Source organism: Musca autumnalis, unplaced genomic scaffold (genome assembly GCF_047663935.1).
Source record: "Musca autumnalis isolate F117 unplaced genomic scaffold, ASM4766393v1 scaffold_2, whole genome shotgun sequence".
Taxonomy (NCBI): domain Eukaryota; kingdom Metazoa; phylum Arthropoda; class Insecta; order Diptera; family Muscidae; genus Musca; species Musca autumnalis.
The window spans coordinates 270472611-270496749 of NW_027411755.1; the positions used below are offsets into that span (position 1 = coordinate 270472611).

Consider the following 24139-nt stretch of genomic DNA (forward strand, 5'->3'; position numbering starts at 1 on the left):
AGAGTGACTGATTCACTGACTGACTGACTGACTGATTGACTGATTGATTCATCAACGCCCAGACGAAACGGCTAAAGCTAGAATCTTGAAATTTTGGGTGAGGGTCACTCTTGGTCCGAAGGTGTCAGATAAGGCTGGATTTTTGGAAATTCGAACTAGAACTGTACTAAAAGTACTAAAAGGTACTAAATATGGTACCCTTTGTATTAGGCAAACGCGAAGAGCTAGAATTCTGAAATTTGGAATGAGGTTCACTGATGGAGAGTTAGAAAGGTGTACCAAATGGTTTTTGGAAATTCGAACTATAAGTGTACGAAAAGTACTAAAAGTTACTAAATTTAGTACTATTTGGTATTACGTGAACGGATAGAGCTAAAATCTTGAAATTTGGAATGAAAATCAAGGTTTAGAAGATGAGTTGATATAAGGAGGTGGTTTTGAAAATGTGTACTCATGTGTACGAATAGTACTAAATGGTACTAAATTTGGTACAATTTGAATTTGGGCGAACCGATAAAGTTGGAATTCTGAAATTTGGAATTACTATTACTGTTGGAGCATAGGTTTGAGATATGGAGGTAGTTTTCGAAATTCGTACATATGGGTACGAAAGGTACTAAATAGTACCAAATAAGGTACAATTTGGATTTGGGGGAACGGATGGAGCTGGAATCCTGACATTTAGAATTAGGATAACAGTCGGGGTGTAGGATAGAGGTATTTTGGAAATTCGTACTTTTGGGTACGAAAAGTACTAAATGGTACCAAATTTGGTACAATATGAATTTAAGTGATCGGATAGAGCTAGAATAGTGAAATTTGGAATTAAGATTACTATTGGAGCGTGGGATTGGAATACTTTTGGAAATTCGCACTTATGGCAACGAATAGTACTAAATGGTACCAAATTTGGTACAATTTGGATTTGGGTGGTCAGATACATTTGGAATCCGGAAATTCGAAATTAAGATTACTTTTGGAATGCTGGATAGAGGTAGGTTTGGAAATTCGGACCTATGGGAACAAAAAGTACTAAATGGTACTAAATTTCGTACAATTAGGATTATGGTGATCGGATGCAGCTGTAATCCTGAAATTTGGAATTAAGATTACTGTTGGAGTGTTGGATAGAGGTAGGTTTGGAACTTCGGACCTATGGGAACAAAAAGTACTAAATGGTACTAAATTTGGTACAATTAGGATTATGGTGATCGGATGCAGCTGTAATCCTGAAATTTGGAATTAAGATTTCTGTTGGCGTGTAGGATTGAGGTAGTTGTGGAAATTCGTACTCAAGGGTACGAATAGTACTAAATAGTACCAAATTTGGTACAATTAGGATTTGGGTGAACGGATATAGCTGGAACCCCGAGATTTGGAATAAGGAGTACTGTTGGAGTGTAGGATTGATAAAGTTTAGGAAATTTTTAGTTATGAGTAGGAAAAGTACTAAATGGTACTAAATTTGGTACAATTTTTATTTCAGTGATGGGATACATTTGGAATCGTGAGATTCGGAAATACGATGACTCTTGGAGTGTTGATAGAGGTAGGGTTGGAAATTCGTACTCTGGATACGAATAGTACTAAATGGTACCAAATTTGGATTTGAGTTATCGGATGTATCTGGAATCCTGAAATTCGGAATTAAGCTTAGTGTTTGAACATAGCACTAAGGTAGTTTAGACAATTTGTACTTATGGATACTAAAGGTACTAAATTGTACCAAATCTGGTACAATATGGATTTGGGTGAACGGATATAGCTGGAGCCCCGAGATTTGGAATAAGGAGTACTGTTGGAGTGTAGGATTGATAAAGTTTTTGAAATTTTTAGTTATGGGTACGAAAGTACTAAATGGTACCAAATTTGGTACAATTTTAATTTGTGTGATCGGCTACATTTGGAATCCTGAAATTCGGAATAACGATTACTGTTGGAGTGTTGATAGCGGTAGGTTTAGAAATTCGTACTTTGGATACGAAAAGTACCAAATGGTACCAAATTTGGTACAGTTTGGATTACGGTGATCGAATGCCGCTGTAATCCTGAAATTTGGAATTAAGATTACTGTTGGCGTGTAGGACTGAGGTTGTTGTGGAAATTCGTACTCATGGGTACGAATAGTACTAAATGGAACCAAATTTGGTACAGTTTGGATTTGGGTGAACGGATATAGCTGGAATCCCGAGATTTGGAATAAGGAGTACTGGAGTTGGAGTGTAGGATTGATAAAGTTTTGGAAATTTTTTGTTATGGGTAGGAAAAGTGCTAAATTTGGTACAATTTGGATTTCAGTGATAGGATACATTTGGAATCGTGAAATTCGGAATTAAAATTGATGTTGGAGTGTTGATAGATGTAGGTTTAGAAATTCGTACTTTGGATACGAATAGTACTAAATGGTACCGAATTTGGATTTGAGTGATCGGATATATCTGGAATCCTGAAATTCGGAATTAAGCTTATTGTTTGAACATAGTACTGAGGTAGTTTTGAAAATGTGTATTTATGGGTACGAAAAGTTCTAAATGGTACTAAATTTGGTACAATTCGGATTTGTATGAACGGATAGAGCTGGAATCCTGAAATGTGAAATTAAGGTTACTGTTAAAGTGAAGGATTGAGTTAGTTTTCGAAAACCTTACTTATGATTGTAGGATTGATATATGTTGTCGAAAAACGTACCATGAGTATACGAAAAGTACTTAATGGTACTCAATTTGTTGGGTGTAGGGACTGTGCTGGAATCTGTATGTTTTGGAGTTAGGGGGAGTATTGCTATTCAACGTTTGTCTCGCAGTTAATGTGTAAGGGTGAGTTACGGCTGATCTTTTTGAAAATCGAATTAAAAAGAGACGAACAGTACTAAAATAAAAATTGATCAAAATTCGCCATTTTCATATTATATATTGTTTATTTGTTATTATATCCTTTCCGCATACGAAGTAGCGGGTACTTTGCTAGTATATTATATAAGTTTTACAATATGCATAACAAGTGTTCCTATCCAAAATGTGTGCTCTGTTCCAGAAAACAATTTAAAATAGTAGATTTTTGTAGGTTCTGGAGCAGAACAATCATAAATTTCACTTGTTTCTTTTGAATTCAGTTTTATTTTTGTAAACAATTCCTTTGAAATTTTCAATTAATTACTAAAATGAACAAAAATATTTGATCAATCTTTACAAATTCATGTTTTGCAAAATTACTTATGGCTGTTTTAGCAAAATAACAGAAAATCGTAATTTAAATCTGGCGTGATTGAGGCTTTATTACAATATAATGTGAACAAATATATAAAATAAAAAAGGCTTAGTCCCGGTCCACACTAGAGTGATTTCATTGAAACAATTGCATGAAAGTATGCGTCTCTAGATCGACTTCCATAGTAGAGTAAAATCATAAAATTGCTGTAGTGGGGAATTCGATTTAAGAACGCCTTTTTTAATGAAATTCACGCTAGTGTGGACCGGTACTTAACGTAACGCTACACACCTCCTTTAAATTTCATAATTTTTTGGTTGAGGTGTCACACGCCCCCTCCCCCAACGAAGTAAAATCTTAGAGTACGTCCCTGGTAACTAGGGCCGCTGCAAATCATACTGCCAATAATTTGAAAACGATCCCAGACGGGCCCTTAAACTGCACTCTTTCCAAACTTTTTGTGGGAGGTATCCAAAAGAGTGATCCGATGTAGTCAATATTCGGACATAATCCGAGGCACATACGGTCCGTTGAGTGTCGCGTTACAACAACCACATGAAAAAATCGATAATAAATTTGGCATCACTTACACATTTTTCATGTGATTGTTGTTTCCAACGCGCGACGCGACTCACAACGGATCGTATGTGCCGGGGCCATAAGAAATAAAACGTTGTGCAACGTTTGGACCAAATCTATTTCTCTTGTCGATGGTTATCTTACGTACTATCCAGTAAAGCTGAAAGCACATACAACGTTTGAGTAAAGTTTTGCGTTGGGCGTTGACAAAAAAAAAAAAAACAACAACAGGGCGACGCCGACATCAAAGTCCGGCGTTGATGTGTTTGCCGGCATATATTTCAAATGAATTTGAATTTTTCGGCATCATGCCCAACAGTGTAAAAACGGCCAAAACGACACAAAACTTTACTCAAACGTTGTATGTGTTTTCAGCTTTAAGTTGAAGCCGGCAGGCTTTTTTAGAGCTTTTAGGCCATTATCTCAGGAAGTATGGACTTGCCCCCGAAGTCAGGAAATATGGACTTGCCGTCGTAACAGGGTCCGCAAGAACTTGTTGCAAAACCATCCGCAACGAGATGTTAAACTGCAATTTTTCTAAATTTATGTTGGAGGTACATATCCCGAGTATCCCCATTTAGTTAATTAATATTCAAATCTGATTTATGCCTGAAACTAATATTTCGTCTGCATCTCAGGAAATGGTCGTAAGTCCATTTTTAGAAATTTTTCAGGAGGAAGAAAAAACATTCCACCGCTTTCTGTATTAAATATGTTATTATGATGGTAAAATCAGTATTCTTGGTTTATTATACCTGTACTTTGTTTGATCAAATTCCATTGCGTTTGGGAGATAATTAGACCTCACGACTTTTTTATACCCTACACCACCTTGTGGTAAGGGGTATTATGTCTTTGTACATTAGTTTGTAAAGTTTGTAACATGCAAAAGGAAACGAGACAGACCCATAGTTCCTCTTAGGGATATACATAGAATCACTTTCTGAGTCGATTTACGCATGTCCGTCTGTCTGTCCATGTATACTTTTAAACAAATTACAGGTCGCATTTATTGTCCGATTCGCATGAAAATTGGGGAAGTTTTTTTGGCCAAAAGAAGAACGCTATTTATTTTGGTACAAATCGGTTCAGATTTGGATATATATCTTCGCCCGATTTAAGGCATATGGTGCACGAAACACGCTATATATGTCCGATTTCAAGGAAATTTGGAATGTGCGACGGAATTTAGTCTAGAAATAAGTGTGCCAAATTATATAGAAATCGGTTTAGATTTGGATATAGCCCCCAATATTTATTTTTGCCCGATTTAAGGCATTTGGTGCACGAAACACGCAATATATGTCCGATTTAAATTAAATTTGGAATGTGCGACGGTATTTAGTTTAGAAATAAGTGTGCTAAATTATATAGAAATCGGTTCAGATTTAGATATAGCTCCTATATATATTCTCGGCCGATTTTAAGTAGTTGATGCACGAAACGTGCTATATATGTCCGATTTCAAATTTGGAATGTTTGCCGGGATTTGGTCTAGAAATAAGTGTGCCAAATTATCGAAATCGGTTCAGATATGGATATAGCTCCCACATACATTTTCGACCGATTTGAGGTATTTGATGCACGAAACACGCTATACTATATGTCCAATTTTCATGAAATTTGGACTATGTGACGGAATTTGGTCTACAAATAAATGTGAAAAATTATATCTAAATCTGTTCTGATTTGGATGTAGCTCCCATATATATTTTACATATTAACAGTGGTGTAGGGTATTATATAGTCGGCCCCGCACGACTTTGATCCTTTCCTTACTGGTTCTTTGTACAGTTTTGTATTTTTGCTTGGACTTACGACATTTTCCTCCAATTTACGAATTTTTTAAAATAAACTATGTATATATATTTTACACAAGAATGTGGAAAGTTATAAGTTTCTTCTGCTCGACCTAGACATGTCCGTCTGTCTGTCTGTCCGTCTGTTGTAATCACTGTAGCGTTCGCAATAATTGAGCTAGAGCGCTATATTTTTGCACTCGAGTGTATTTTTGTATTTTTGGGATATTAGATACATATTTTGGGATATTTGGAATGGCTTGCATTTTATAGCATCTTTAGACTGCATTTAAATTCAATCCAAAACACTACATCAAAGGCTGTGATTTGGATCGAAAATGGAGTGCATCCTAGCTGTGTGCCGTGGAAGCAAAATGGAGTGCATCCTAGCTGCGCGCTCTCTTGTAAAATTCATAGGAAAATATGTACTCCAGCGGCAATTGTTCTAGTGATTTAACTGCATCCGCGAATGCAAACTTTTTGCTGGGTATATAAGGGTGGGAACTCCTGGTCGAGTAAATTATGCGCAGACAAAGGTAAGGTCACAGGCAAATATTTGCTCCAGTGACCGGCAGTGTACACTGAAAGAAAAATGCTTCGTTGTATCAATGAACGGGTTTCATTGATTATTTTTCATTGATGCTATGAAATGTTACATTAATACAATGAAATGTTTAGTTAATGCTATGAAACCTTACGTTAACTAAAATTTAATGATTTTTGGTTTCATTGAATAAATAAAACGTATTTCATTGATGTAATGAAAATTCAAATTTCTTTAAATTTTAAAAAATATGTGAGTATTGAAACTGTGCTAAATAGTATGTGCTTAAAAAAATAGTATTCAAACATCTTTTAATTAGATATATTTGATGTTTTTTGTTGGCTCCAAAAATTAATGATATAGTTTCATTAAATAAATGAAATAGTTTCATTAAATAAATGAAACAGTTTCATTGAATAAATGAAACATTTTCATTAAATAAATGCAAGAGTTTCATTAAATAATTGAAACATTTCTGAAGTTCCCAATACTATATTGCGGAATGAAAAAAGGGTCTGAAATCTTATCTATATTATGACCCTTATATTATCATTTTTCTTCTAATTATTTTTCTTTATTAAACAAATGTTTTAAATTTTCCACAATCATAAACAGTAGACATTTATAAATCTGCCAAGTACATACATATGTGTGTATAGAATCACATACATCAAACATACATATGTATGTACGAATATTAGCAGAAGCGTCTCTAAAAGCGTAACTGTACAAAAATTCTTTACTTGCTTTACTAGCGATTGGCTTTGATATACATCAATGGAGGGCAAATTGCGAGAGACTCATGTATTTTTTACACTTTTGTGTATGAGGCCGAGCATTTCTACCCAACAGTGATATACATACATATTCATTCTCATTAAGACAGTTATGTTTGTTAATATTATAATTATTATAACGTAATATGAAAATAAAGAAACATTGAATTGAAAATTGAATTGAAATTCTCATTAAAATGTTTGTCTCATTTTTTCTACTTGGGTATCAAGGCTTTTTCTCTCGGTATGTTATTCTCTGTTGTTCCTTCTTATGTATTTCATTGTTGTTATGAAGTAAATTCCAGCTGTGCGGTGTGAATGTGCGTGTGTGCGTTTAACAAGCAGAAAACAAGACTAGGCAAAACAACCCTGTCTGCCAAAAAGTTGATCAGCAAATTGTCAACAACATTGTTTTAGTTGACATTATAACGCCGCCATGTGCGGATGAATAAAAATTTTACGATTCGTGTTTTTAACTTAGAAAAGTAAGTATGTAAATATTGGACAAACTATTTCTGTTAAGTTTTTTGTATTCATTTGTTTATATAAGTGAATTTACATTTATTTGTTTTTTCTCTTTGTAATAGATGCAAGCAATAGAAAATCTAAAGAAGAATGGAATGGCGGAGAAAATGCCAAGAGTTTGGTGTCCAGCGACAAATAAAGACAAAGGTGTAGTGATGCGTACATATCTCATATGATAATATAAAGCCTCTCCTACATTAATGTCAACCTCCCCGACCAGTGGCGGACCCTGTTGTTTTGCAGAAGAGGCTCTGACGTCCGATTATTGGCGGAATAACCTTAACATCTGTTTCTAAAAGGAAATGTTTAGAAATCGCATCATAATTATGGCAGGTTCGGAGGCCTGAAATTATAAATAACAAATCCAAATACAAGATAGCAGCCCTATCACCGAACTAGGTATCGTTGGTCTAATCTACCATCGACTGCCGAATAAATCTGGATTCGAGTATTTACAAAGAAGAAAAATAACGAACGGAACTATTTGATGACGAACAAAGGCTATGTTAAAAGGATAAGATTTGCACAATGGAATGTCAGAACGCTCTATCAATCTGGGAAATTTGCTGAACTGTCAAAAGAATGTGATCGATTGAATATCAGTGTATGTGGTCTCAGCGAAGTCAGATGGAATGGATGTGGCGAGGTACGCAATAGAAAAGGTGATATACTACTGTACTCCGGAATGCCGAACCAAGATGATAACCACATAAGAGGCGTAGCGATATTTTTGACAAGGTCATCTCAAAAAGCCCTCGTAGACTGGAAGGCAATATCGGAAAGGATTATTACTGCCAACTTAAGAACTAAGCGTAATATAATTACTGTAATACAGTGCTACGGTCCCACAGAAGAAAGCGATCTAACAGAAAAGGAGTCATTTTACAGTCAGTTGAGCAACCTACTTTCCCATATACCAAAGAAAAATGTTGTACTACTGCTCGGAGATTTTAATGCTCAAGTGGGATGTGACAATGATGGGTACGAGAGTGTCTTAGGAACCCACGCACTTGGAAATCGCAACACTAATGGCGAACTACTAATAGAACTGTGCTGTAACTTCGATCTCAAGATAGGTGGTTCGCTTTTCCCTCACAAGCGAAACCATAAAACTACGTGGAGAGCTCCCTCTGGCAATTATGAGAACCAAATTGACCATATTTGTATATCAAGAAAGTGGAGCAGTATGCCATGTGATGTACGCAACAAAAGAAGTGCTGAAATCGGAAGTGACCATTATCTCGTTTTAGCAGAGGTAAAACTTAAACTATCCCAGCAGAAAAAGAAGAATGTCGACTCACAAAGAAAAACCTTTGATATCGAGAAACTAAAAAACAGCACAACCAAAAATATGTTCATAGACAAAGTATGTAATATCAACATAAACTCCCTTGATACACTAGAAGAGAAATGGAAACGATTTAAGGACAATGTAACGGAAATATGCACTGCAGTTTTAGGATTGAAGCGAAAACAACAAGATGCCGACTGGATAACGAGTGAAATATGGGAACTAATTGAAGAAAGGAAAATCGTCAAGGGCAAAATGCTTTCTGAAAATGCTGAAGACAAGTTGGAACTGTTCAGAGAGAAGCACAAACAGTTATCCAAAGATATTAAAAAGCATGTAAAAAAGGACAAAAAGTCTTACTATGGTAAAATGGGGAATGAGGCTCAGACAGCTGCTAACAAGGGGAACTCAAAAGAACTCTATAAAATTATAAGGAAATTGAGTGGCAAGGATACACTCATAAGTAACACGCCTGTAGAAGATGAAACTGGGTCTCTCGTGACATCAAAAGACGAACAAACAAAAGTTTGGAAAAGACATTTTGAAAAAAACGCTGAACATCAGCCAAAACCACCAAGCACAATTCCTCATCTCAAAAATACATCCCACAAATGCAGAGGTAAAAATAGAAAATCCTTCAATTGCTGAAATAGAAGAAGCGATTAATACCCTAAAACCCGGTAAAGCCCCAGGCAACGACGGTATTCCAGCAGAATGCTTTAAAGTCTGTAGCAATATAATGGCTGAAAAACTACACCCGTTATTCAAACAGATATGGGAGGAGGAAACTATCCCACAAGACTGGAAAGAATCAATTATAGTGAAACTTCCTAAAAAGGGTAACAGAACAAAATGTGGCAACTGGAGAGGCATATCCTTACTGCCATCAACACTACAAATTTTCAACAAAATAATTTTAAATAGAATAGCCGAACCATTAGAAAAATTGTTGCGAAAAAACCAAGCTAGTTTCCGAGCAAGGAATTCATGCATCGACCACATATGCACAACAAGAATCATCATTGAACAATCCGTAGAGTATAACGCAAGTTTATATCTAGCATTTGTGGACTATGAAAAAGCGTTCGATGCCCTAAACAGAAAATACATATGGAATACCCAAGAAACTAGTGACACTTATAGAAAATAGCTATATTGGTACGACTTCCAGAGTGTTGCACGAAGGACTCCTCAGCGAAGCGTTTTTTACAACCAGCGGAGTGCGACAAGGCTGCACATTATCACCGCTATTATTCGTCACAGTTCTTGACGCAGTGTTTGAAAATCTAGACTCAACACCATCTGGTCTAAATTGGAATTTGTTCGACAAACTTGGGGATCTGGAGCATGCAGACGATGCCGTTTTACTTACAACAACATACTCAGATATGCAAAACAAATTACTCAACCTGTCAGAGGAATCATTAAAAGTTGGTCTGAAAATCAACTGCGGCAAAACAAGAACTATGAGGATAAATGCCAATAATAACAACCCGTTTATGATATATGGAGAAGCAATACAGAATGTGGACCGTTTTGAATATCTTGGTAGCATTTTATCAACAAAAGGAGGTACCACGGAGGACGTTGATAACCGTATTAGAAAAGCCCAAGGAACGTTTGCGTCGCTGAAAAACATTTGGTCATCTGAGACATTAAATATAAAAACAAAAATCAATATCTTCAATTCTTGCGTGAAATCTACGCTACTGTATGGATCCGAGACATGGCTTACCAATACCACATTAACCAACAAACTTCAAGTATTTATAAACAGATATCTTCGCAACATATTAAAAATATGGTGGCCACAAACTATATCTAACGAACGTCTCTGGAATATAACAAATCAACAGGAAATAAAATCTGCAATCACTCAAAGGAAATATGGCTGGCTCGGCCACACTCTTAGAAAAAGCGAAACTGATATTTCCCACTCAGCTCTCCATTGGAATCCCCAAGGACGACGCAATAGAGGCAGGCCGAAAACAACATGGAGAAGAACACTAACAACAGAAACCAACTTATCAATCGATCAATTAAAATATATAGCAAATGATAGAAATGAATGGAGAATCTTTGTAAATAGACTAAGTTTATAATATGTTACACGTTTATAAACATGTCATAATAAATAAATAATAATTACTAACAGTTTTTATGATTTTCAATTTTACTTAATGGTGAGAACGCCCAATAGGATCATAAACTTCGTTGAAAGTAGGTATGAAGTGTTTAATGTGAAAAGAAAATACAAATATTACAATAAAACTCTTTCATGTAGTTATTATATGTACAGTTGTTTTATGTGAACTTTGTATGCTGTATCCCAACATCATGGAAGTACACAGGGGATGACTGAGCGGCAAAATATGAATTTAAGTTATTGTGTAGAAAACCAGTTATTTAGTAACAAATTGTTTATTCTTTCAATTTTACTTACAGATGACAACGACCAATGGTATCATTAATGTATTTAGTTAATACCTAAGGAATCAAAAATGGCGTCTTGTATCCATGCTCAAAACTAATTGCAATAAAATGAATTAAACATATTTAGCGTTGACTTAATTTTTATGCATTACGTGAGTATGAAATGACTTCATAAAATAAATGAAATCTTACGTTACATCAATGAAATGAATCATTGATTTTGAGCCAACGTAAGGCTTCATTGCATTAAAGAAAGTATTTCTTTACATTAATGAAAGTATTTCATTTCACTAATGAAAATATTTCATTATATTAATGAAAGCATTTCATTATATTAATGAAAGTATTTCATTGCAATAATGAAGAAGTTTCATTGCATTAATGAAGAGTTTTCATTGTACTAATGAAGAGGTTTCATTGCATCAATGAAGAAGTTTCATTGCACTAATGAAGAGGTTTCATTACATCAATGAAATAGTTTCATTTCATTAATGAAGATATTTCATTGCATCAATGAAGAAGTTTCATTGCAATAATGAACAAATTCGTTAATTTTACTTCAATGAAACTCAATGAAACTTTTTTCGTTTATTCAATGAAGCTCTACGTTGGCTCAAAATCAATGACAAATTTCATTGATGGAACGTAAGATTTCGTTTATATAATGAAGCTTTTTCTTTCAGTGTACGCTTACTGAAGAGATTTCATTGCATCAATGAAAAAGTTTCATTGCAATAATGAACAAATTCGTTAATTTTACTTCAATGAAACTCAATGAAACTTTTTTCGTTTATTCAATGAAGCTCTACGTTGGCTCAAAATCAATAACAAATTTCATTGATGGAACGTAAGATTTCGTTTATATAATGAAGCTTTTTCTTTCAGTGTACGCTTACTGAGAGCAAGTGAACGTGAATAATGCAGTAAAATTTATGCTCATTTGCTCACAGTAAAGCCCTCGGCACATACGTGTCGTTTAGTGACACGTTGTCCCAAAACAGTTAAATTATGTTTAACTTCAATGCGTCAGCTACATTGTTGGTTTTCAAAAAAACTTGGCAAAACTTAGCGCTTAAAGCGCTCGGCACATACGATGCATTGAGCGTCGCGGTACAACAACCACATGAAAAAAGTGTAAGTGATGCCAAGTTTTTTGAAAAACAACAATGTAGCTGACGCATTAAAGTTAAACATAATTTAACTGTACCGGAAGTAGTGGACCACCGATATGGTCCATCTTCGAACTTAAAACTAAGTTTGAAAAAAATCTCGAATGCCATATTTTTGACCTGATTGGTGGTTTCGTTCGAAAGTTATCGTGCCCACCAGCCAGCAAGCCGGACCCTCTTTAGCCCAATGCCTGCCCGCACTTCGGCGCGGCTCTTATAACTTTTTCCCTGAAAACACTTTTGTAGATTAAAGTTATTTCCAAATATTTTGTATTTTATTGATTCTGTAAATTCTAATCGAATTCTGATTCTATGGTATAAAAGTGACGGGCATAGTTTATTCATTAATTCAATATTAGTTGTGATAAATGTAAAAAGATATTTCCCGATTTCCCGGGAAATATGATTTTGTTTCCCGGGAAAATCCCGTAACCAAAAAACCGAGAATTCCCGGTGCGGTATTTCCCCTACCCAAAACCCTAGTTATAACGGTAATTGTAGTGAAAAACTGGGTTTCTAAAATTTTCAATATTGAACGGGCATAACTTCTATTGGTCGCATCGGATTTCGGTACATATTTTTTTTATTTTGAAGGGTGAATAATATCTTTCGAACAAGCTATTAAGTTTTGAAATCGGTTAACAACATTATAATTGTGCACGTATTTTTACCTAAAAGGCAATTAAGTTAGCTTTCGATAACTGGAAAAACTAATGAAATCGGTTGAAAAATAGATAACTTATGCAATTTTTTGTGTTTCTCCTTTTTGTTTTTTTTTTTTGTGCAATTTTGACGATCCGTCCGTCAGTGGTAATCACTCTAGCATCGACAAAAATTGATATAGGACGCTTCGGTCTGAAAATGTAGCAAAAATCTCCAAAATACCTGAAATCTGGTGGTATAGTTATATGAGGCCTATACCAACTAGTGGACCGATATAGTCTATCTTCAAGCTTGACCAACCACGAATCAAAAGACCCATCTTTCCAAAATTTCAGTTTCCTATCTCAATTTTTGTGGATGCTAGAGTGTTTACCACATACGGACAGAAGGTCGGACTTGCACAAAAAAAAAACCAAAAGTAAAAACAAAAAAAAAAATGTCATAAGTTATCTATTTTTTAACCGATTTCATTAGGTTTTCCGGTTTACGAAAGCCAACTTAATTGCCTTTTTTGGTAAAAATAAATCATTATAATGTTTGGTATCTTCTAAGAGGCCTAGAGCAAGAGGAAAGCCACCACTATAACTTAGCCATTTGTAAATCGATTTCAAAAGTTAATGACTCTTTAAAAAAAATAAAAATCCGTTGTGAAAAATAAAAGTTATGCCCGTTTACAATCTTAGAAACCCCACTTACCGTTATAAAACAAAAAAAAAAAAAAACGAAATGACCCAAAGGTACCAAAGTTATTTTCGTTATCCATGTACGCCAACAGGATAGAAATTTTATATCAGAACGCTTGAATATTTTTTAATCAACTTTTGTAGCACAGTGTAATTGAACTCGATTATTTTCAAATTTTTTTGGTATATTCAGACTGTGCATATTGCATTGAAGTTTTATAGCCTGTTTATATTATAGGTTTTTGTCGGGTTAACCTTCTTTGTGAGAATTTATTTGAAGAATAAGCAATGTAATTGACATTTGAAACCCTCTGGGTTTGTTAAATCCGTTTATATATAAACGTAATATTAGGGGCACCCGTAAGAAAAAATTGCTAAAGCTTTAGCTAACCTTTCTACTTCAACCACGAAGGAAACGGTTTTCCACGTAACGGAATAATACTAAAATGTATAGTACAAATTCTCAATACGAGTACATATATGTACATTGTATATAAAGTACAAGTTTCCCTGAAATTCGTTCCAAAGGCGCCAGAGTATTTTTCATAATTTTGAACCATCTACAATGTAGCTGTGAGTTTTACAACTTACTAGCGGTCTCTGGGTAAAGAAGAAAATACACTTCTTCATACTTTGCGAATTAAACCTTGAAGGATTTTTTTAATGATATGTATTTTCAAATAGTTTATTTTTGTTTATTTCGTTATGTCGTTATACTGTTAAGAGATGTAAACCACTTTGAACTTTAAACATGTTCAGGCTTAATACTGATTGTATTTGGAGACACAAACATTCAGATGCATTTATGTAACTCAATATGATAGATACACAATACATATTTTAAGCATAGCAGTAGAATTTCCGTAGAGCGAAAGACTATAATTATTATTATTTATCAACATTTAGGTATTGTAAATATACCAGAACTCCATTCCATGATTATGTATATTTTGAAGCAAGTTCTTATGAATACATACCTATTGTATATTAATATACAAAACGGGGAATTAGTGCGACAAGGTTTTTACACTTCTTTGCTGTGATTTGTTGTAATGCTACTGAGTGACGGGAGTAGAGATGCAGATAAAACCAAATGTTTAGAATAAAAGTGTTTGTTTTAGACGACTGCTGCGACCGTCTCTACTGACCTAATGTGAAGCGATGATACACTGAGTTACAACGTGACAGAGAGACACCAACTAAGTGAAATTTATGCTATAAAACAAACAATCGAAAGGAATGCTTAAGCAAGAGCTTTTACGAAATTAGAGCTTTTAAAGAAGAGAAAACAATAAATTAGCAGAGAACTATTCAAGGTTCTCCGGTCATGTAGCAAATACATATTTGTTTGTACATACATACAGTCTGTCGCAAAAGTTTGTATGCAACATTGAAACCAAAATGTATTAGGGATAAACAGCACCATAATTTATTGAAAACCACAAACAAATAATTTTATTTGATAGACACGAAAGTAGTCTTCGGTGATAGCAATCAAAAGTGTGTAATATCTGCATACATACCTACGAAAATGTACGGTTAAAAAAGCTAACTAGGCGTTTACACCAGACAGTTTGTCTCAAATACAAGTCTGATTTACTAACACATACATTTGTCGTCTGTCTCCCAGCTGTCCATCATTTCTTCACAGACAGTAGGGCTAACAAATATTTGATATTTGATGTGTGAGATAATAATTAAAATGTGTTGAAAAGAAAAAAACATGAACAGAAACAAAATATGTGAACGGAAAACAAAAAGAAATAGATGATTTTCATTCATTATTTTACAACTGTTTTGCAGTTGTCGGCACGCCTACGTCACACAGGCAAGTTTTGTGATTTTGACAATCAATACATGAAGTCAACTGTCGTGTCATGTGTAAACGCAGGGTAAAGGACAAAAACGTATATCGCAAAAGTAAGTATGCAACGCAGAACTCTTGTGGAACTGTGTAATAAATTATTGATGTTTTTGAACAAAATGCTACTAAATCTGTATTTAAGATCCTTAGGAGGATATTAGTTAGTTTTAATGAGAGTTATAGTAATTATCGTAAAACATAGAATAATTGTTCATCTATAAATATAACTATTGTAGAGACAAATGTCCTGTTAGAGGTAGTTTACACCAGCCATCAATTTCATATGATTTTCCTACGCCATTTATTTTTGCGCCCACACCAGCCAAATTGCAGTGAAATTACGTCTCCACATTAGCTGTGTTCCTTTACTTACCTGAGGTTACCATTTTTACCATTTGTTACCATTTTTAACATGTAAAGCGTTCCTTAGCCCCAAAAAAATGGTAAAACCGGCAGCAATGTTTAAGAGAGTGAGAGAGGAGAGAGAGCACATGTGCCTTTCTCTTCTACCACAGGCTACCAGACAAATTTCTGTAGGTAAAAAATGGTAGAACTGATTTTTCGACTTTTGTTTAACGATCATTTCACAATGATGAAAAAAATGGACGAAACACAGAATAAAAAGTTGAACGCTGACAAAACTAAATTAAAAACTGTGAAATAAAAGACGGAAATTGATTTTTTATGTTTCTCTTTGACATTGCTACCAGATCTACCATTTTTCCGTTCCTTTACTTTTCAGGCAAAAATGTTCATAAGAGAGCAATTTTGACACTTTTCTCTTTTACCATTAATAAAGTAAAGGAACAAAGCTATTGTCTGTGTGGGTAGATATGGAATGTTTTTATTTCGGTACATATGTATGACATTGAAAGCTAGTGTAAACTTGGCCGACTTCCGTATTGTCAGTTGCTTTGTATTCCTGCATGAAACTAGGGGTTCTTAAATCGATTTCCCCACTACTGAAATTTCATTAAATTACTCTAGTATGGAACTCGATTTAAGAACCCCTAGTTTCATGCACGAATACAAAGCAACAGACAATACGGAAGTCAGCCCTACTGTTAGTGAATTCTGAAGCCATCAAAAGCTCAGAAAATTCTATAGTTTTAATATGTAGTGATTTTGATCTAGTTTGATAAAACGGAAATTTCTTGAGAACACCCATATTTTTGGGGTCATTATCCATTTGAAACATGTAATAATCCTTACAATTACAGACTTTTCTTTTGAGTCAATTTTAGAGAGTTTAATTTAGAATAGCAGTGCTCAATTGGGGTTACACGTGCTGTCGGTGCTTGTCAATTTGCTCACTCACCCAATTAGAAAAGAGAACATTTGCTTTTGTTCATGGCACAATTACCAAGGTAGTGGTATCACACCAGCTGTTCGAATATGAAGTGTCAAATCCCTTTATAAAAAAATATTTTTGTTGTAAATTCCCCAACAGCATAAAGGAAATTTGGAAATAACATATTACAAATAAATATGTCTATGCCACTACCTGGTCAATATGCCTTGGCTTTTGTTTTGAAAAATGTCATGTTGGGAAACTGCAAACATTTGCTATCTGTTTCTTGTCCAATAAGTCACTTGAATGCGAATGCAACACCGAATGCGAAAGTCGCATTCTTATACAAAAAGATCAAGTTTTCGGGAACAGTTCTACTCATTAGATACTTTTTGTGAGTGTCTCATTAGACACTGCAGAAAGTTATTAAAACAAGAATATGGATAAGTATGTTCGCTTTGCAATCTGAATGGCCGGGTTCGATTCCCACGCCAGCCAGTTCAAATGACAAAACTAATACATACAGTGCTGCTCAAAACATTTGCAACTGGAACGACTAATTCCCTTTTTATATAGCTTTGAGGTAATTAATGGTTCTGAAATGCAAATATTTTTGTAGGTTGATTGTTTATTGACCCCTTTTTAAAGATTTAAAAAATAATTGGCAATAATTACACTTATTTTACAAAAATACACAAAACAAAGTTAGGACTCACTTTTGGTCCTGCTCAAAACATTTGCAACTGAGAAAATGTGATTCAAAATCTGAAGATAATAGGGGTGTCTTTTTACTTACTAAATGTTGCTGATACATTTTTTTCAGTAACTTTTCCTTTATGTAGCTGTCAAAATTTGCAACATTAGTTATAATTATTACAAAGTATCACGTAAAAAGACACAGCTATTATTTTTGTTTTGATAATACAAGGTGGCGCAAAAGTAAACTTCCGATGTTTTTTGGCTGTAATTTAAAAAAATAAAAAACTTTGATTCTTCTTGTGGATTATTTTTATTTGGTCTTTTAATTTGTTGTACATCAAGTCGAGAATATGATGTCAGATAAATGGCCGCCGCCACAGTTTATTGTCATTTGAGCCCTTTTTATGGCATTTTCCATCACTTTGACGTATATTGTCTTTAAAAAAGTTTGAGGCTTGTTGACATAAGCCCCACAAAAAGAAGTCTGGAGCGGTCAAATCAGGCGATCTTCACGAAATTCACGTTGCGCCAAAGTCTTACTTACTTACTTAGCTGGCCCATTACAGAACATTTGTTCTATAGGCCGAACTAAGAAGAGATCTCCATTCCTCTCTATTTGTTGCTTTGCTCTCTGGAATACCGCGCCTTTTCATCTCAACATCCACTTGTTTGCGCCATCTATTCCTTGGCCTGCCAATTCTGCGTGCACCGCCATGTGGCATGTATTCATACGCCTTTTTAGTGGGTTCATCATCGCTCATTCTTTTGACATGGCCTAGCCAACGCAATCGCTGCATCTCGATACGTTTAACAATATTGATGTCGTTGTATAGCAGATACAGCTCGTGGTTCATGCGACGTCGATATTCACCGTCAACGCAGATTGGTCCGTAGATCTTTCGAAGAATTTTTCTCTCAAACACACCAAGCACTGCCATGTCTGCTTGCGCAAGTACCCAGGCTTCGGAGCCATACATCAGCACGGGTAGTATCAGTGTTTTGTAGAGCGTTATTTTTGTTTGACGAGATGTGGCTTTGTTTTTAAACTGCTTACTTAATCCAAAGTAGCATCTGTTGGCCAATACAATTCTTCTTTTTATTTCACAACTGATGTCGTTTGTTGTGTTGACGGAGGTGCCGAGGTAGACGAAGTCTTTTACTACCTCAATATTATAGGAACCAACTTCCACAGTCGGTCCGAGCTCAATGGACGCATTGCGCGTCGACACCATCAACTTGGTCTTCTCACCGTTTACCGCCAGACCCACTTTAGCAGATTCTCCTTCGACTTTTATAAAGGTATCAGTTACTTCTTTTACTGATCGACCCATGATGTCTATATCATCAGCATAAGCAAGTAACATGTGACTATTGGTGTAGATTGTGCCACTTCTTTTGACGTTTGCCTCTCGTATAACCTTTTCTAGCAGGATGTTGAAGAGGTCACACGAAAGGCTGTCTCCTTGTCTGAAACCTCTTTTGGTACCAAACTCTTCGGAGAGGTTCTTTCCTATTTTAACTGAGGACCTCGTGTCAGTTAAAGTCATTTTACAAAGCCGGATGAGCTTTGCGGGAATACCAAATTCAGACATGGCTTGGAATACCTTTGAGCGCAGCGGACTGTCGAAGGCTGCTTTATAATCGACAAAAAGGTGGTAGGTGTCGATCTGCATCTCTTGGGTCTTCTCCAGGATTTGCCGCAGGGTAAATATCTGGTCAATGGTGGACTTGCCAGGTCTAAAGCCGCATTGGTATGGTCCAATAATCTCGTTGACCATTGGCTTTAGTCGTTCGCACAATATCCCTGACACGATCTTGTAGGCAATAGGGAGTAGACTTATGCCCCTATAGTTAGAGCATACAGTCTTATCTCCCTTCTTGTGGACGGGGCACAGGATACTCAGGTTCCAATCGTCGGGTACTCGTTCTTCCTGCCAGATGGTGCTAACTAGCTGATGAATACACCTTATCAGCGTGTCGCCTCCGGTTTTGAACAGCTCGGCTGGTAAGCCATCGGCCCCTGCTGCCTTATTATTCTTCAGCCGATTTATTGCTGTCTTTACCTCATCTTGGCTGGGCGGTATACATTCAATACCATCTTCTGGGATTGGGACTGTGGTATCTTCGTCGTCTTCGCTGCTATTGGATACCAACAGATTTGAAAAATGTTCTTTCCATATCCTGAGTACACTGTCTGTATCAGTTACCAAATTACCTTGCTGGTCTCTACAGGAGGATGTGCCTGTACCAAAGCCGTCAGTTTGATGCTTGACTCTTTGGTAGAATTTTCGGACTTCATTCTGGCTCCTGTACATCTCGATTTTTTCACACTCCCGCTTTTCCATCTCTCTCTTTTTCCTGCGGAAAAGACGTTTCTCCTCTCTCCTTTTCTCCCTGTATCTCTCTCGTGCGCTACGCGTTGCTACGGATTGTAAAGTAGCCTTATATGCCGCATTTTTCTCTTCGGTGGCAGCACGACACTCCTCATCATACCATGGATTCCTTGGTGGAGGTCTCTGGTATCCAAGTATGGATTTTGCGGCTGTTTGCATGGAGTGGGCAATGCTTTGCCATTGCGCTGATATGTTATCGGGATGAGGAGGGCTTTGATTAAGCAATTGGGCTAGTTGAGTGGAATATGCTGTGGCTATCTGTTGTGATTGCAGCTTACCGATGTCTAACTTTCGTGTTGTGTCTGTTCGTACTTTGTTTGCTACGTTTAAGCGGGTGCGTACCTTTGCTGCAACAAGGTAGTGGTCCGAATCAATGTTTGCGCCTCGGAACGATCGTACATCCAACACGCTCGATGAATGTCTTCCATCTATCACAACATGATCAATTTGGTTTCTTGTTTTCTGATCTGGAGACAGCCAGGTGCCCTTATGAATATCGAGATGATTAAATCTGGTACTGCTAACTACCATGTTTTTTGCAGCTGCAAAGTCTATCAGTCTCATACCATTGTCAGATGTTTCACTGTGGAGACTGAATTTCCCGACTGTTGGGCCAAAGATATTCTCCTTTCCAATTTTGGCATTAAAATCGCCTAGAATGATTTTAATGTCATGGGCAGGGCAACGGTCATATGTTTCTTCTAAGCGCTCGTAAAATATATCTTTGGTCTGTTCATCCTTTTCTTCAGTGGGAGCATGAGCGCAAATAAAGCTGATGTTGAAGAATTTAGCTTTTATTCGAATTGCAGCAAGTCTTTCATTCACTGGAGTGAAGCTGGATACAAGATGTTTTAGTCTCCGACTAACTACGAATCCACAACCAAACTCATGCTTTACGTCATGGCAGCTATAATACAGTGCGTCACCTTTAGGTGTTGTTGTGACGCCTTTCCCAATCCATCGTATTTCCTGTATGGCAGTAATATCGGTCTTGTACTTTTCAAGTACGTCTGCCAATGCGAAGACTGCACCTTCTCTATAAAGAGTGCGAACATTCCAGGTGCAGATTCGCAGATCATGGTCCTTAAAACGTTTGCGGGGTTCGTCAACTTTAGAGGGGTTTGTTTTTCTTTTCTTTCGTTTTTTCATAGTAGGCTGTTTTTTCTAGGGGAGGGTTACTAACCCGACGCCCAAACCCAAGTTTTTAACGTTCTTATGGGTGAACGCGCGGCACATGTTAGCTCACTACCTTTAACGGGTGTTAAAGGCAGTTCCCCAGGTGACACCACGGGGAGGTCAGTGTCCACTTGGGATGAAAGAGGGACCAAGATAAATCCTGGGCTTTGCCATGTTAAAACCGGTCAGGACCGTTCCTTGGTATCTTCCATCCCCTACGTCACCCAAAGTCACCGACCGTTTATTGATCAAATAAATAGTCACTAATATTCCGCGTTCTGGAGCAGTGTAGCGTAATATTAGCTGTGTCTTTTTACGTGATAATTAGTAATAATTATTACTAATGTTGCAGATTTTGAAAGTTGTATAAAGGAAAAGTTGCTGAAAAAAATGTTTCAGCAACATTTAGTAAAATGCTGTTTACACCATATATCAATGTCATATGAGCTGTCATTTCTTTCACCCATTCGACATTCTCTATGTTTGTCAAAATTGACGTCATCCATACAACTTTCAATTTGTGCGTTCATACCCACAAGTGTTATTTTCGTATGACATAACCTATAAATATAAAAACAGCTGTTTTTGTCATTGTTTACATTTATTGTTGAGTTGCAAATTTACGCAAATTTTAATTTTGGTTGAAGGAAAATGAATATCTAGCATGTTTGTTGTGGTAGAATAGGTTTTTGGGGTTATAGAGGCATTTATGTTTTCGCCACAAAGCAATCATTTCCAAGACTGCTTCTTTCGACCAATCGATCTGAAAATTACATTATAAACACCCTTTATTTACTTTTCTAAATATTTAAATATATGTACATAACTTTCCATTTTCTTTATTTAAAGATTTTGTTTTTCATTTTCTTTTTTTGAGAATGCCAGAAAACAGCTGATAAATTTATGTTTACATACAAGAATGCCGTATCAAATAGAGCGCTCCCTAAATGAAAAATTTACATATGAGTTGCCAAATCATTTTGATAGATGAAAATTTTCATAGTGGTCACACTATGTGTACAACATTCGCAGGTAGAAAATTTGACATCTCATACGACATTGATAGATGGTGTAAACAACCCTTAAGTAAAAAGACACCCCTATTGTTTATTACTGTGTATTTCGAATGTGTCAAAGACATAAATACAACAAGATAAGACATTTTTTTGCTATCATTCTTCGGTGAATGGCTTAACACAATGTTATATCACGATATGGTGATATAACATTTTTTTCTTTTATACATTTTTACGTATTTAACCGAATTTACCGATCCAATTGACATAGAATTATTCTTGAATAGATCCTTGAATTCATAAATTTCGTTTCTGATACCATTACATGAAATGTTCCTCCTTGGTTGCGATCTTGAATTAACTGCAATCTGTTAAGGGTAATGTTTCTATACAAAGTTTCGTAAACATTTTTTTGTTGCATGCATTTTGTCTAGTCTTAGTTGTATTTATGTCTTTGAATGTGTTTACTACACAAATGTCAAAACAGAACTGACATTAGGGGCCAATCGCAAAATTTATAGCATTTTCTGATAGGAGGATTACTTTTGCGCCACCTTTTATATTGTGAGTTAAACCCTTTATTTATTATCTGGACACAATATAAAGGTATCCAGTTAAGTAAATAAATTAAAATATCCTTTGGAATTCTGTCTCTAAGGGTAATTGTTAAATTCCAAGTTTTATTCCCCGGATCCTCATATATGAATGTAGATCACTTAAGCTGATCAGGTCCGCTAAGAAAACAACAAATGTTTGCAAAAAATTACTAGTTTTACTTGTTGATATGCATACGTTTAGTGGCGGTATTATGCCAAAACACCCCCTTTTACGACATCTGTGGTGTGTACGTGCGGTTAGTTTTTACTTACTTACTTAGCTGGCCCATTACAGAACATTTGTTCCATAGACCGAACCAAGAAAAGATCTCCAATTCTCTCTGTTTAGTGCTTCGCTTTTTGGAATAACGCGCCTTGTCATCTCTTCATCCACTTGTTTGCGCCATCTATTCTTTGGCCTGCCAACTCTGCGTGCACCGCCATGTGGCTCGAATTTTTTTCTCAAACACGCCAAGCACTGCCTTATCTGCTTGCGCAAGTACCCAGGCTTCGGAACCATACATCAGCACGGGTAGTATCAGTGTTTTGTAAAGCGTTACTTTTGTTTGACGAGTTTTGGCTTTGTTTTTAAAGTGCTTACTTAAGCCAAAGTAGCATCTGTTGGCCAAAACAATCTCTAATTCTCTCTGTTTAGTGCTTCGCTTTTTGGAATACCGCGCCTTGTCATCTCTTCATCCACTTGTTTGCGCCATCTATTCTTTGGCCTGCCAACTCTGCGTGCACCGCCATGTGGCTCGAATTTTTCTCTCAAACACGCCAAGCACTGCCTTATCTGCTTGCGCAAGTACCCAGGCTTCGGAACCATACATCAGCACGGGTAGTATCAGTGTTTTGTAAAGCGTTATTTTTGTTTGACGAGTTTTGGATTTGTTTTTAAAGTGCTTACTTAAGCCAAAGTAGCATCTGTTGGCCAAAACAATTCTTCTTTTTATTTCACAACTGATGCCGTTTGTTCTGTTTACGGCGGTGCCGAGGTATACGAAGTCTTTTACTACCTCAAAATTATAGGAACCAACTTCAACAGTTGGTCCGATCTCTATGGACGCATTGCGCGTCGACACCATCAGCTTGGTCTTCTCGCCGTTTTCCGCCAGATCCACATTAGCAGATTCTCCTTCGACCTTCATAAAGGTATCGGTTACTTCTTTTACTGATCGCCCCATGATGTCTGTATCATCAGCATAAGCAAGTAACATGTGGCTATTGGTGTAGATTGTGCCACTTCTTTTGACGTTTGCCTCTCGTATAACCTTTTCTAGCAGGATGTTAAAAAAATCACACGAAAGGCTGTCTCCTTGCCTGAAACCTCTTTTGGTACAAAACTCTTCGGAGAGGTTCTTTCCTATTTTAACTGAAGATCTTGTGTCAGTTAGAGTTATTTTACAAAGCCGAATGAGCTTTGCGGGGATACCAA

At 36.2% G+C, this 24139-nt stretch overlaps 1 protein-coding gene across 2 annotated transcripts in view; it reads right to left on the minus strand.

Annotated features, from left to right (window-relative positions):
* The window catches only part of LOC141392064 (uncharacterized), a 35229-nt gene extending 20368 nt beyond the window's left edge, over window positions 1–14861 (minus strand). Inside the window, exon 1 of one of the 2 annotated variants that reach the window (XR_012409774.1) lies at window positions 14647–14860. The gene's annotated coding sequence lies outside the window, so the exon portion shown is untranslated. Of the gene's footprint in view, window positions 1–14646 lie in introns of both variants that reach the window. The other variant, XR_012409775.1, reaches the window with a different exon arrangement.
* Window positions 14862–24139: the final 9278 nt, after the last annotated feature.